The 16,134-nt window shown below is 44.6% G+C and overlaps 1 pseudogene; it reads left to right on the forward strand.

Annotated features, from left to right (window-relative positions):
• Positions 1-4,081: 4,081 nt before the first annotated feature.
• LOC115196130 (hemopexin-like) lies at positions 4,082-15,393 on the forward strand (annotated as a pseudogene).
• The last annotated feature ends 741 nt before the right edge of the window (positions 15,394-16,134 follow it).

A 16,134-nucleotide genomic window follows, 5' to 3' on the forward strand; every position in this document is an offset into this window, starting at 1 on the left:
CTGCATAGCCTGAGAAAACGACAGACGAGTGAGGTGGAGGAAATGAACCGAGAGCTTGACAACGCCATCATTGAGGCTCAGAGACAAGAGCGTCGACTGCTGGAAAAAGTTGAGCAGGACCACCGAGAAGCCCAGCGGCGCCTGGAGCAGGTGAAGAGGGAGAACGCTGCGGCTGTGCGGGTTGGACAGTCCCTGGTGGACCGGCAGCTCCGCAAACTGGGCCAACTGAAGGAGCAGGTCCAGAGATGGGGTGGAAGCAGTGGGGGACCCAATAAGAACCAGCTTCAGAGGGGTGTGGCAGAAGTTACACAGCCTTGGGAAATCTCCCTCTCCTTAAAGAGGGTCACTTTTCAGCCAGGTACGCAGCTGAAGGATGTTAGGTTAGGGGAGGTACATGTCCAGGATCAAAATCTGAACTACCCTATTGGTGTCTGCGGTGAAACAGGGAAGAAATGTGCTCTTCACTCAGGGGAGATGAAGTTTGGAGACAGTGGATCATTTGAAGTTCGGAAGGACCTTTCATCCACATCAAATAGTGGGAGCATGCGTGTAGTCAGGAAACTCCGCCTGTCCACCACAGACAAGGATGAGCCAAAGTCACCAGTCTCAAAGCCACCGCTCAGTCCCCGGCATCGAGGAGCATCTGAGTCATCCATGGATGAGGAGCTAGATACACATGGCCAGGACCTCTTCCTGGCTATCCCTCCAATCTCCAGCCAAGGAGAGTCGGAGGGAGACGAACCAGGCTGTGGACAAACTGGAAACAAGAAAAGCTCCATCCTCAAGTGTCAGAGAAAGCAAAGGACCCTGGTTCTCGTCCCCAGCAAGGAACCCTCCTGCCCTCCAGAACATAGTGACCAACCACAGACCTCTCCCCAAATCAGCCATGGAGAACCCCATCCCATGTACAGCCTCCTGGACCTATCTTCAAGACGCGCTCACTCGCGTCGAAGCCTGTCACGCAGCAAATCCCCCCGTGGAACATCCACTAATGGGGGGAGTCCCCCATCCCCGGCTGGCAGTGAGGACTGCTACAACTACATCACCAGCCCCTCTCCTAGTAACAATGTCTCCCTGAACCAGGAACACCGACGCGCCATGTCGATGGCCGACCTCTCCAGGAAGACCCGTCCCTTGATCAATGGGGGAAAGGGTGCTCATCTGGGATTTAAGAGAGACAACCACTCCTGTCTATCATCTGCCTCCTCAACCCTGGAGCAAGGGAATGGATCTGAGTCTGGCGGAAGAAGCCCCACAAGCTCGGATGAAAGAGAATCAAGATACCAGGGAAGGAGTGTAGGTTCTAACTGTGTGAGTCGATCTCTGTCCATGTCGGCTATTGACGCCGAAAGCCACCCTACAGTCAAGGAGAAACAATCAGACAATAGAAGGAGAGACAAACCAGAGCCAATCCTGAGAGACCTGGAGGAGGATGCGGGTTCAAGTGCCTTTGAGTCAGCAAATCTGATCAAGCAGTTTGGAAAGCAGGGCTCAGGGCGCTCCGACTTCAACCTGCCCAGCGGGCTCCACGCCACTGTCAAAGGGCAGCTCTTTGTGGTGGACTGTGGCAACGCCCGAATTCAGGTGACCGACCTTCAGAAGTATGTTGTGCAGCAGGTGTCCCCTACTGGAACTGAGAGATCCGCCCGCATCTGCAACTACTTTGATGTGGCTGTGAACGACAAGGGCCTCATTGCGCTGACATGTGCTGCAGAGCGTGCCGTGTTGGTGTTCAGCCGTCATGGACGCCTCCTCCAGACCTTCGGGGGTAACATGATAGGATCCACCCACGAAGAGCTAGATGCACCCAGGGGAGTGACCGTCACCCGTCTGGATGAGTTCCTGGTGGCTGACATCAAGCGTGGAACTCTAACTGCCCTGATGCTGGACACCAAGACAGGTGCGAGGCTGGAGCGCACCATAATCACAGGATTCCACAGGCCCTACCTGGTGGCTGCCTGCCTGACCTCTGGGCTGATGGCTGTGTCTGAGCGGGGCAACGAGACTGGCCGTGCGCCTTGCATCCGAGTGCTGGAACCTGGCTGGAACACCATCCGTGTCCTAGGGTTGTGCTCCGGCATGGGGCCCGTCCTGGCCTGCCCCTGGGGCCTCAGCATCGACAGTGATGGGGATGTCCTGGTGGCAGACTGGGGCAGGTTGCACCGCATCCTGCTGTACCCTGCCAAGGGCCTAGGCTGGCCCCTTGTTACCCAGGGTCTGAGCAGCCCCCGAGGCCTGGCCCTGCTGCCGGAGGGCCAGCTAGTGGTGTCAGACAGCATGAACCACTGTATCAAGATCTACCAATACAAGTGAGACACTGGCGGGGTGAAGCTGTCAAGATGAGGATGGAAAGAGGAAGATGATGAAGAAGTAGGCATTCTCTAGTCAACACCGATGCCGATTTCAGTAAATAACAACTACTTTGGCATAATCCTAGAGGATCCTGTTGAGAATTTCATGTTCTTCTAGAAAAAGTGAATCATAAGTCACAATGTAGGGTACAAATTGTGAAAGATGACAGACTGTATAGAGTTGTGGAGAACAGTAGAGAAGATGACATCTTTATTACAGCAGAGGACAATTTCATTTGCAGCAAATGTTTTATCTTGTTTTTAATTTGCCCATTGTCTTAAATGTGATAATCATAGTTTGATAATGAACCAAATGAAAATGGTGAAGAATAGCTGTATATAGCAAAAATATATTTAGCAGAAGCATAATTGTATTTTAATAGCTACTACAGTGTAGAGCAGCAGTGAATTATTTACACCATATAACACAAAATTAAGGGTCCGTGCTCTCCGGCATCCTTGGGACATCCCTACCCCATAAATGTTTAAGGTAACGGTTAAGGTCAGGGTTAGGTAAGGGTTATGGTTAAGGTTAAGGTAAGGGTAGGGGTTAAGGTTAGGGTTAGGTAAGGGTTATGGTTAAGGTTAGTGTTAGGGTTTAGAGTAGGGATGTCCCAAGGATCCCCGATAGCACTGACCCAAAAATAAGGGTGGAACTTTGTATCTGTTATTAGAGTTCTAGGTATTTCAATGAAAATTGAAGACACATTTAAAATGGCTTGCTGTTGTTATGAGTAGTTGATTACTCACAAAATAAACTAATTGTTCGCAAAATTGGCCATTTTATATAATGTGTAACAACAGGTTATGTGATGTTGCTGTAATTTCACCTCTGCCCTTACAAAAAAAGATTGCCGTTTTGAAACTGCAGTAAAGTGCAGTAACTGCAGTCAATTGTGGTATTTTGGACGCAGTAATTGCAAAATTACTGCAGTAAAAAGAAAGTGGTATTTTGGACACAGTATTTGCAGCATACTGCAGTTATACTGCACTCTAACTACAGTTATACTACAGTGTACTGAAGTTACTGTACACTGCAGTCTGACTGCACATTTGCTTCGTAAGGTTGAAGTCTAAAAGCTTTTGAAATGCTGTCTATCCCCAGTAGTTATGTTGTGAAATACAGTAATGTGTAATAGCCTACGGTATGGTAATGACTTTGAATTGAATACATTTATCATGAGACTGCCACCTCAAATATAATCAAATATACTGTGGATTTAATCACATTTTATGTGTATTGATTGTCAATTACATTGTAAATATTTAATTAAAATTTGGATTGGGTTTAAATCTTTATTGCAGTGTACTCATTCTTTATTTTGACTTCTTTCTTAGAAATCCAGTGTCTATAGTTTGAAATGATAGAACAAAGATAAGCAAGGGTCCTTCTGTCACAGAGTGGTGTTTACCGCCCTGTCTGACTCTGATCTCTGTGCTTCTACTGTGTGAACTCGTCCAAAGTCCTGGCTAAAAAGTGTGCCACCGGGAAATTATATTTCATCTGACCCAATGATGTTGGCCAAACCAGATTAACGTGTAACATCCCAACATGTTCAATATTTTACTTTTATCATAATAGAATTTGCCATATAAACATATAGTTGGATTTATACTCATTTTTTTATGTGCTCATATTGATTGCATTGTATTAGATGCATATATAAAACAGTTTCCGCTAAATAATCGTTTTGCAACAGCAAAAAGTCCTACACTCCCCCTGCTCTTTCAGTAAACAGAGCACAGAACTACCCACACTCTCACACACAAAAGACACGTTGGGAAATTCACCCACTCACAGGCAGATCCAGTATAAACGGTCTGGTCAGCTCCTGCTCAGGCTCCTTTCTCAGCTCCGCTCTCTTTGGTACCTGGACCCAAAGGAGGACTGCTCAACGTGATGCTTCTCTTCCAAACACTCTGCCTGTGCTTGGCACTAGCACTCAGCTATGCTGCTCCAACGTGAGTACTGCTGATCAACTGCTAAGCCTTTACATTTACATGTTAGTCATTTAGCAGACGCTCTTATCCAGAGCCACTTAGGGTTAAGTGCTTTGCTCAACAGCACATTGACAGATTTTTCACCTAGTCGGCTCGGGGATTCGAACCAGCGACCTTCGGTTACTGGCCCAACGCTCTTAACCGCTGGGCTACCAAAATGGCATCCACGTTCAGTGTAGCCACAGCTAAATACACTGCCTCTAAATTGCCTCTGTACTTGCTTTGTTAAACTGTTACTTTATTCAACACATTATGAGCTTCGCTGTGCTGTGTTAAGACATGTCTTATGCAACACAATTGGATACTATGCTGCCCCACATTGGCTGGGTTAGTTCCATAAGTTTGTTTGCAATATCACAGAGGTCAAAGGCAGGATCAATAACCCAAACACACAAAGAGTGGTCAAAGTCAATCATGTACCTCAGCACTTCTGTCACTGATTCACCCCATTACCTCGTCATTACAGATCCCCTTCATATCAGTCAGGTATCCCTTTGAGCTGCTCTATTTGGAGTAGGGCCGTGTATACTACAGCATCATTATTGGTCTATCTACCCAGAGGGTGGAGTTATGATGTGCAGTGTATTATCTCATTTCCCATCTCTATTACCTGACTCATGTCTCATCAGAATGAGGACATTATGTTTTATGATGAATAATGTCTGCTTTTTTCTACGCAGGCTCCATGATGTAATGATGGCAGGTGAGTCTAAGATCCATATTCATTTAACAGCCTGTCAAAATGCAACTCATTGACTGATCCAGGCATGCTAGGCAAGGCAAACAACTAGGGTTGCAACTTGCCATGGGCACAGGTGTTATTCAATTCCATTTCAGCCCGTTACGCATGTCCTACATGTTTTTATATGAGAGTAGGATGCATGACTTCCAAATAACCACATCGCACCCTTTCATGCGGCGAAATGTTGGAATAATGAAAAGTCATTCAACCTGCATCTCACCTTGACTCTGACTGGCCCATTAGACCACGGCAACGACCACCACGAGGATCAGGTCCACCACAATGCCAACCCAGACCGGTGTGACGGCATCGAGTTTGATGCCATCGCCCCCGACGAGAAAGGAAACACCTTCTTCTTCAAGGGTATCAAAACCATGTTATGAGTCATCCTTTTTACCCTCATTCTCCCTTGTCATTGTCATGATATGTCATTATGTCCCCATCAGGATGGCCAGGGTTACGGGTACACTCTTAGAAAAAAGGTACAATCTAGAACTTAAAAGGGTTCTTTGGCTGTCCCCATAGGAGAACCCTTTGAAGAACCCTTTTTGGTTCCAGGTAGAAACATTTTGGTTCCATGTAAAACTCTATTGGGTTCCATGTAGAACCCTTTCCCCAGAGGGTTCTACATGGAACCCAAAAGAGTTCTACCTGGAACCAAAATGATGGGGACAGCCGAACATCCCTTTTGGAACCCTTTTTTCTAAGAGTGTAGTGGATTAGTTAGTGGCCATTTTGTTATGACCTGCAAACGCGTGTTTGTGCTAGATATTTTTGAATTGTGTAAGGAGCGTGTAAGCTTACATTTCCATGAGTATAACTGATCCCAGAGCTTAACTATGCTACTCTAAGGGGATCACCTGTGGAAGGGCTTCACTGGTCCAGCTCAGGTCTCCAGTGCCTTCTTCAAGGAGCTAGACGACTACCATCACCTGGGGCATGTTGACGCTGCCTTCCGCATGCACAACAAAGTAAAGCCTGAAGACCAGGATCACATCTACCTTTTCCTGATACTGTCAATATCAATGATGTAGTCGATATCCATATGAATAGGCCCTTAAACATGTAGTTTTACTAGTGACTCATCAGCTTGGGCAATCTTTTTAAAAGTCAAATTATGCAATCATGTGTTCCCATTACCATTGTAAACAGCATTCAGAGGCATCATGCCCATAGGGGGCATAGTAGCACGTGCCCCCTCATATTTGTCCTGTAAAAAATACATACAAAATATACTGCTCAAAAAAATAAAGGGAACACTTAAACAACACATCCTAGATCTGAATGAAAGAAATAATCTTATTAAATATTTTTTTCTTTACATAGTTGAATGTGCTGACGACAAAATCACACAAAAATAATCAATGGAAATCCAATTTATCAACCCATGGAGGTCTGGATTTGGAGTCACACTCAAAATTAAAGTGGAAAACCACACTACAGGCTGATCCAACATGGATGTAATGTCCTTAAAACAAGTCAAAATGAGGCTCAGTAGTGTGTGTGGCTTCCACGTGCCTGTATGACCTCCCTACAACGCCTGGGCATGCTCCTGATGAGGTGGCGGATGGTCTCCTGAGGGATCTCCTCCCAGACCTGGACTAAAGCATCCTCCAACTCCTGGACAGTCTGTGGTGCAACGTGGCGTTGGTGGATGGAGCGAGACATGATGTCCCAGATGTGCTCAATTGGATTCAGGTCTGGGGAACGGTTGGGCCAGTCCGTAGCATCAATGCCTTCCTCTTGCAGGAACTGCTGACACACTCCAGCCACATGAGGTCTAGCATTGTCTTGCATTAGGAGGAACCCAGGGCCAACCGCACCAGCATATGGTCTCACAAGGGGTCTGAGGATCTCATCTCGGTACCTAACGGCAGTCAGGCTACCTCTGGCGAGCACATGGAGGGCTGTGCGGCCCCCCAAAGAAATGCCACCCCACACCATGACTGACCCACCGCCAAACCGGTCATGCTGGAGGATGTTGCAGGCAGCAGAACGTTCTCCACGGCGTCTCCAGACTCTGTCACGTCTGTCACGTGCTCAGTGTGAACCTGCTTTCATCTGTGAAGTGCACAGGGCGCCAGTGGCGAATTTGCCAATCTTGGTGTTCTCTGGAAAATGCCAAACGTCCTGCACGGTGTTGGGCTGTAAGCATAACCCCCACCTGTGGACGTCGGGCCCTCATACCACCCTCATGGAGTCTGTTTCTGACCGTTTGAGCAGACACATGCACATTTGTGGCCTGCTGGAGGTCATTTTGCAGGGCTCTGGCAGTGCTCCTCCTGCTCCTCCTTGCACAAAGGCGGAGGTAGCGGTCCTGCTGCTGGGTTGTTGCCCTCCTACGGCCTCCTCCACGTCTCCTGATGTACTGGCCTGACTCCTGGTAGCGCTTCCATGCTCTGGACACTACGCTGACAGACACAGCAAACCTTCTTGCCACAGCTCGCATTGATGTGCCATCCTGGATGAGCTGCACTACCTGAGCCACTTGTCTGGGTTGTAGACTCCGTCTCATGCTACCACTAGAGTGAAAGCACCGCCAGCAAAGTGACCAAAACATCAGCCAGGAAGTATAGGAACTGAGAAGTGGTCTGTGGTCACCACCTGCTGAACCACTCCTTTATTGGGGGTGTCTTGCTAATTGCCTATAATTTCCACCTGTTGTCTATTCCATTTGCACAACAGCATGTGTAATGTATTGTCAATCAGTGTTGCTTCCTAAGTGGACAGTTTGATTTCACAGAAGTGTGATTAACTTGGAGTTACATTGTGTTGATTAAGTGTTCCCTTTATTTTTTTGAGCAGTGTATATACATTTGAAGTCGGAAGTTTACATACCCCTTAGCCAAATACATTTAAACTCAGTTTTTCACAATTCCTGACATTTAATCCTAGTGAAAATGCCCTGTCCTAGGGCATTTTAAGAATGTGAAATGTCTGAATAATAGTCGAGTGAATGATTTATTTCAGCTTTTATTTCTTTCATCACATTCCCAGTGGGTCAGAAGATTACATACACTCAATTAGTATTTGGTAGCATTGCCTTTAAATTGTTTAACTTGGGTCAAACGTTTTAGGTAGCCTTCCACAAGCTTCCCACAATAAGTTGGGTGAATTTTGGCCCATTCCTCCTGACAGAGCTGGTATAACCGAGTCAGGTTTGTAGGCCTCTTTGCTCGCACATGCTTTTTCAGTTCTGCCCACAAATTTTCTATAGGAATGAGGTCAGGGCTTTGTGATGGCCACTCCAATACCTTGACTTTGTTGCCCTTAAGCCATTTTGCCACAACTTTGGAAGTATGCTTGGGGTCATTGTCCATTTGGAGGATCCATTTGCGACCAAGCTTTAACTTCCTGACTGATGTCTTGAGATCTTGCTTCAATATATCCACATCATTTTCCTCCCTCATGATGCCATCTATTTTGTGAAGTGCACCAGTCCCTCCTGCAGCAAAGCACCCCCACAACATGATGCTGCCACCCCCGTGCTTCACGGTTGGGATGATGTTCTTTGGCTTGCAAGCCTCCCCCTTTTTCCTCCAAACATAACGATGGTCATTAAGGCCAAACAGTTCTATTTTTGTTTCATCAGACCAGAAGACATTTCTCCAAAAAGTACGATCTTTGTCCTCATGTGCAGTTGCAAACCGTAGTCTGGCTTCTTTATGGCAGTTTTGGAGCGGTGGCTTCTTCCTTGCTGAGCGGCCTTTCAGGTTATGTCGATATAAGACTCGTTTTACTGTGGATATAGATACTTTTGTTCCTGTTTCCTCCAGCATCTTCACAATGTCCTTTGCTGCACTTTTCGCACCAAAGTACGTTCATCTCTAGGAGACAGAATGCATCTCCTTCCTGAGCGGTACGACGGCTGCGTGATCCCATGGTGTTTATACTTGCGTACTATTGTTTGTACAGATGAATGTGGTACCTTCAGCCATTTGTAAATTGCTCCCAAGGATGAATCAGACTTGTGGAGGTCTACATTGTTTTGTTTCTGAGGTCTTGGCTGATTTCTTTTGATTTTCCCATGATGTCAAGCAAAGAGGCACTAAGTTTGAAGATAGGCCTTGAAATACATCCACAGGTACACCTCCAATTGGCTCAAATTATGTCAATTAGCCTATCAGAACCTTCTAAAGCCATGACATCACTTTCTGGAATTTTCCAAGCTGTTTAAAGGCACAGTCAACTTAGTGTATGTAAACTTCTGACCCACTGGAATTGTGATACAGTGAATTATAAGGGAAATAATCTGTCTGTAAACAATTGTTGGAAATATTACTTGTGTCATACACAAAGTAGATGTCCTAACCAACTTGCCAAAACTATAGTTTGTGAACAAGAGATTTGTGGAGTGGTTGAAAAACGATTTTTAATGACTTCAACCTAAGTGTATGTAAACTTCCGACTTCAACTGTATATTTTAATATATATATATACAGTGGGGCAAAAAAGTATTTAGTCAGCCACCAATTGTGCAAGTTCTCCCACTTAAAAAGATGAGAGAGGCCTGTAATTTTCATCATAGGTACACGTCAACTATGACAGACAAAATGAGAAAAAAAAATCCAGAAAATCACATTGTAGGATTGTTAATGAATTTATTTGCAAATTATGGTGGAAAATAAGTATTTGGTCATCTACAAACAAGCAAGATTTCTGGCTCTCACAGACCTGTAACTTCTTCTTTAAGAGGCTCCTCTGTCCTCCACTCGTTACCTGTATTAATGGCACCTGTTTGAACTTGTTATCAGTATAAAAGACACCTGTCCACAACCTCAAACAGTCACACTCCAAACTCCACTATGGCCAAGACCAAAGAGCTGTCAAAGGACACCAGAAACAAAATTGTAGACATGCACCAGGCTGGGAAGACTGAATCTGCAATAGGTAAGCAGCTTGGTTTGAAGAAATCATCTGTGGGCGCAATTATTAGGAAATGGAAGACATACAAGACCACTGATAATCTCCCTCGATCTGGGGCTCCACGCAAGATCTCACCCTGTGGGGTCAAAATGATCACAAGAATGGTGAGCAAAAATCCCAGAACCACACGGGGGGACCTAGTGAATGACCTGCAGAGAGCTGGGACCAAAGTAACAAAGCCTACCATCAGTAACACACTACGCCGCCAGGGACTCAAATCCTGCAGTGCTAGACGTGTCCCCCTGCTTAAGCAAGTACATGTCCAGGCCCGTCTGAAGTTTGCTAGAGAGCATTTGGATGATCCAGAAGAGGATTGGGAGAATGTCATATGGTCAGATGAAACCAAAATAGAACTTTTTGGTAAAAACTCAACTCGTCATGTTTGGAGGACAAAGAATGCTGAGTTGCATCCAAAGAACACCATAACTACTGTGAAGCATGGGGGTGGAAACATCGTGCTTTGGGGCTGTTTTTCTGCAAAGGGACCTGGACGACTGATCCGTGTAAAGGAAAGAATGAATGGGGCCATGTATCGTGAGATTTTGAGTGAAAACCTCCTTCCATCAGCAAGGGCATTGAAGATGAAACGTGGCTGGGTCTTTCAGCATGACAATGATCCCAAACACACCGCCCGGGCAACAGAGTGGCTTCGTAAGAAGCATTTCAAGGTCCTGGAGTGGCCTAGCCAGTCTCCAGATCTCAACCCCATAGAAAATCTTTGGAGGGAGTTGAAAGTCCGTGTTGCCCAGCGACAGCCCCAAAACATCACTGCTCTTGAGGAGATCTGCATGGAGGAATGGGCCAAAATACCAGCAACAGTGTGTGAAAACCTTGTGAAGACTTACAGAAAACGTTTGACCTGTCTCATTGCCAACAAAGGGTATATAACAAAGTATTGAGATACACTTTTGTTATTGACCAAATACTTATTTTCCACCATAATTTGCAAATAAATTCATAAAAAATCCTACAATGTGATTTTCTGGATATTTTTTTTCTCATTTTGTCTGTCATAGCTGACGTGTACCTATGATGAAAATTACAGGCCTCTCTCATCTTTTTAAGTGGGAGAACTTGCACAATTGGTGGCTGACTAAATACTTTTTTGCCCCACTGTATATTCTTTTTTTGTTACATTTTTGGTTGTTGTTTCTCTGTCATGCTACTAGCCACCTAGCAATTTTTTGAAGTTGGCTTAAGCTAGCCCAGATAGGTTCCCAATCTCCCAACCGCATAACTAGCTAGGAAGAAGCCATTACAGGCTATCAGTCAAGTTGGAGTAGCTAGCTTGTCAAACTGTCTTATCTGGCATGCCTACTAGCAAGGTTGGTCAACTTTATAAAAGCAAGCATTTACTAAATGTACTGAATAAGACTAATATTCCTTCAATCTTTTACCAAGATTTTAGCAGAGATGCATGGAAGCATATTTAGTTTCTTTAAAAAAAGAACCATCAGTCAGAAGCAGAGAGAAAGCTCGAGATATGCTTAGATATGCAGAAAAATAAACATTTTTTACGAAGAATTAAGCATAGTGATTATGGCTCAAGATTGCAGGAAAAGGCTGTGCAGGTGTCTGAAAAATGTTAAATTCTCCAACTTCGGACCACCCCCCTGCCATCCTCACATACTTTGTGCACCCTCAGATTTTGGGGGTGTATGACACCTCTGACAGCATTCACTTAATATACTCAGTATACTCAATCCCTCCTCCATTACAGGACGACAAGGTTTTCAGCTACTATAACCACAGTCTGGAGGAGGGCTACCCCAAGGACATCCAGCTGGATGCCCAAGGGAGAGTGTAACTCAGACTCTGTCCTTTTCTTCAAGGGTAAGCCTGTTAACCCTTTGATGAGACCATTATGAACATTTCTCGGGTTTATTGCTATAAACTCTGTCAAACTCTGTATTCTTATCGGCAGACTCAATAGCCTTGGTTTCTCAAATGACTGCCTCGCCTGGTTCACCAACTACTTCGCAGACAGAGTTCAGTGTGTCAAATCGGAGGGCCTGTTGTCCGGACCTCTGGCAGTCTCTATGGGGGTACTACAGGGTTCAATTATCGGGCCGACTCTTTTCTCTGTATATATCAACGATGTCGCTCTTGCTGCTGGTGATTCCCTGATCCACCTCTACGCAGACGACACCATTCTGTATACATCTGGCCCTTCTTTGGACACTGTGTTAACTAACCTCCAGACGAGCTTCAATGCCATACAACACTCCTTCCGTGGCCTCCAACTGCTCTTAAACGCTAGTAAAACCAAATGCATGCTTTTCAACCATGCCCGACTAGTATCACTACTCTGGACGGTTCTGACCTAGAATATGTGGACAACTACAAATACCTAGGTGTCTGGCTAGACTGTAAACTCTCCTTCCAGACTCATATCAAACATCTCCAATACAAAATCAAATCTAGAATCGTCTTTCTATTTCGCAACAAAGCCTCCTTCACTCACGCCGCCAAACTTACCCTAGTAAAACGGACTATTCTACCGATCCTCGACTTCGGCGATGTGGATTGGATTCAGTCTATCAGAGTGCCATCGTTTTGTTGCCAAAGCCCCTTATACCACCTACCACTGCGATCTGTATGCTCTAGTCGGCTGGCCATTACTACATATTCGTCGCCAGACCCACTGGCTCCAGGTCATCTATAAGTCAATGCTAGGTAAAGCTCCGCCTTATCTCAGCTCATTGGTCACGATGACAACAGCCGCCCGTAGCACGCGCTCCAGCAGGTATATCTCACTGGTCATCCCCAAAGCCAACACCCCCTTTGGCCGCCTTTCCTTCCAGTTCTCTGCTGCCATTGACTGGAACGAATTGCAAAAATCGCTGAAGCTGGAGACTTACATTTCCCTCACTAACTTTAAACATCAGCTATCTGAGCAGCTAACCAATCGCTGCAGCTGTACATAGTCCATCTGTAAATAGCCCACCCAATCTACCTACCTCATCCCCATATTGTTTTTATTTACTTTTCTGCTCTTTTGCACACCAGTATCACTACTTGCACATCATCATCTGCTCATCTATCACTCCAGTGTTAATCTGCTAAATTGTAATTACTTCGCTACTATGGCCTATTTATTGCCTTACCTCCTCACGCCATTTGCACACACTGTATATAGACTTTCTTTTTTTCTATTGTGTTATTGACTACGCTTGTTTATTCCACGTGTAACTCTGTGTTGTTGTTTGTGTCGCACTGCTTTGCTTTATCTTGGCCAGGTCGCAGTTGTAAATGAGAACTTGTTCTCAACTAGCTTAACTGGTTAAATAAAGGTGAAAAATGTTTAAAAAAAAGAAACATTAATAAATTATCCACAGACAACATACCAGGAAATGTGTTATGGATATCAAGTTTCCTAGTCTTGATGTGAGCTGCCTTGCGTATGTTTTCTCTCTCACAGGAGAAGAAGTGTACAACTATGACATCGTAAAGGAGAGACAGTGGGCCCACCTGCGCAACTGTACGTCTGCCTTCCGTTGACTAGAGCACTACTACTGTTTCCATGGTCACAACTTCACCCGGTTCCACCCTGTATCTGGGGAGGTGAATGGAGTGTACCCCAAGGACGCCAGACACGACTTCATGAGGTGCCCCAATTTCGGTAAGAGAACCATGCAAAGGATGTTACCCTTCCTCCTTTATCAAAATCAGTTCATTGTCAGAGAAGACTGGTGGGAGGAGCTATAGGAGGATGGGCTCATTGTAATGGCTGGAATGGAATTAATGGAACGGCATCATCAACACATCAAACATATAGAAACCACATGTTTGACTCCATTCCATTTATTCCATTCCAGCCATTACAATTAGCGTGTCCTCATATAGCTCATCCCACAAGCCCCCTCTGCCCAGTGTGAATGCTGTGAGATTGAACAGATGAATGGTGAATGGTAATAACAACACCATTTCAGGGAAAAAAAGCTTTTGGATTGTGTTGAGACATGTTATTGTTGGATTGTAGGCCATGGAGGTGAGGCAAAGGTTCCCAAATGCAGTGAAGTGACTCTGGATGCCATCACCTCAGATGACTCAGGCAAAACCTATGCCTTCCCTGGTAAGAACTAAGCCTTTGTGTTAAATTGTGCGTACAACTCGCATAAGACAGTTGCCAATTTTCACTTCCGTCCCACTTCCTCAGGTCGTATTTATATTTGTTTAGACACCCATCGTGATGGTAAACACGCCTTCCCCATTGCCAGAACCTGGAAGTGGCCAACGGGGTGGACGCAGTCTTCTCCTACAGTGACAATATCTACATCATCAAGGTGGGTCAAAGGTTACAGGATGTAGGGGAAGACAGGGACTTCACTTGCAATAAATAACATGTTCAAAGCTTTACTCGCTACAGTACCTTTATTGTTTATTGTTATTCACTGTATATTTACTCCTCATGTCACTTTAACTCTGCATTGATGGAAAAAGACCCTTAAGTATTTCACTGTTAGTCTACACCTGTTGTTTACGGAGGATGTGACAACAGAAAATTGATTTGATTGGAGTATTTAGGAAATTACTTTTTTTCAGTCAACTGTTTTGTTACCCATCATGCCTCTGTTTGTCCCATGGCACATAAAACACACCTGAATGCCACCATTTCCGATTGACAGGGCGACCAAGTTTACATCTACAAATCAGCAGCTTTCTCCACTCTGATTGAGGGCTACCCTAAAAGCCTGAAAGAGGAGCTGGGCATCGAAGGGCCTGTGAACAAGCCTTTGTTTGTACAGATCACCATATTGTGCACATTATTCAAGGTAACTAATTGGACATTGAACTTGAGTACATTCAAATCTATCCAAAAAAGGGTTGTTGATCTTTCTACATCAATATTCACAAAAAATGTGATTTTCCTGTGTGAGAAATTGTTTGATGTTGAGATAAAATCAGCTGCATTGGACCTTTAACACATTCAATGAAAAACAATTTTTCTGTCTCTATTTCCCCCTACAGGACAGAAGATGCAGGACATTGACCTGTCTGCCACCCCTAGGATAGTAGCCAGAGAGGCCCCACTGCCCATCTACGGCATCAAGGAAGGCATGTGTGGCCCTGATGGCATCAAAGTGTATGTGGGCTCTGAGTACTACCACTACGAGACACCCAGGCTCCTGGCTTTCAGCAGGATCCACCCAGACCCTAAAAAAAAATCACCCCAGACATGATGGGCTGTGTGGAATAGGAGTCAGTGTTTGTTAGATACCTTTTCAAAGAATGTCAACTGTGGTCATCTGTCCTCAATGGACAACATGGTGTCTTATTAGAAAATTTGCCAAATTTGCTGTCAAAACATATAACTGTCCAGTGAAAGTTAATTTGCTGTTAACTCATACCCAAATAAAATTATTGACTCATCCTATACTATTTTCTGTGGCCAAAGCATAAATTTGAGAAAAACACACTTCAGAAATCCCACCTTAAATTTTAATCTCAAACAGACCGTTTCAAAAATGCTTACTATTTCCTCATAGAGGATGATATCATCAGCGTTCTACTCGCATTAATATTTGTAATGATTGGTATATGCCAAAACCATTCTGTTGTGTTGGGGTAACTAACACAGAAAATCTGCATTTAAACATACTTAATTTTAAAAAATGTGGAAGGAAAACTATTTATCTCATATTGGAATTCATTGTAGGTCATATTTCATAGAAATCTGGAAACACTGGGCAGTTACTTTAACTTGATACCACAACTCACAAGTCACCCAAACAATGTTTTTTAAGGTTCTGTCACGGTTGTCGCAAGGAGAGGACCAAAATGCAGCAGGGAAGTGTATACTCATCTTCTTTATTACAGACAAAGAAGGAAAAACCAAAATAAACACGTACACAAAACACAAACGAACTAGACAGTCTTGTCAGGCACACACAGCAAAACAAGACACAATCTCCCACAAACACTAAACCAAACATATACCCATATATAGGATTCTCAATCAGAAGCAACTACAAAACACCTGCCTCCAATTGAGAGTCCAACCCCAATTAACTGGACATAGTGTCACGTCCTGACCAATATTTAGGTATTATTTGTATTATATTTTGGTCAGGACGTGGCAGAGGTATATTTGTTTTGTATTTTGGGGTTTTG

Source organism: Salmo trutta, chromosome 6 (genome assembly GCF_901001165.1).
Source record: "Salmo trutta chromosome 6, fSalTru1.1, whole genome shotgun sequence".
NCBI classification, from domain to species: Eukaryota; Metazoa; Chordata; class Actinopteri; order Salmoniformes; family Salmonidae; genus Salmo; species Salmo trutta.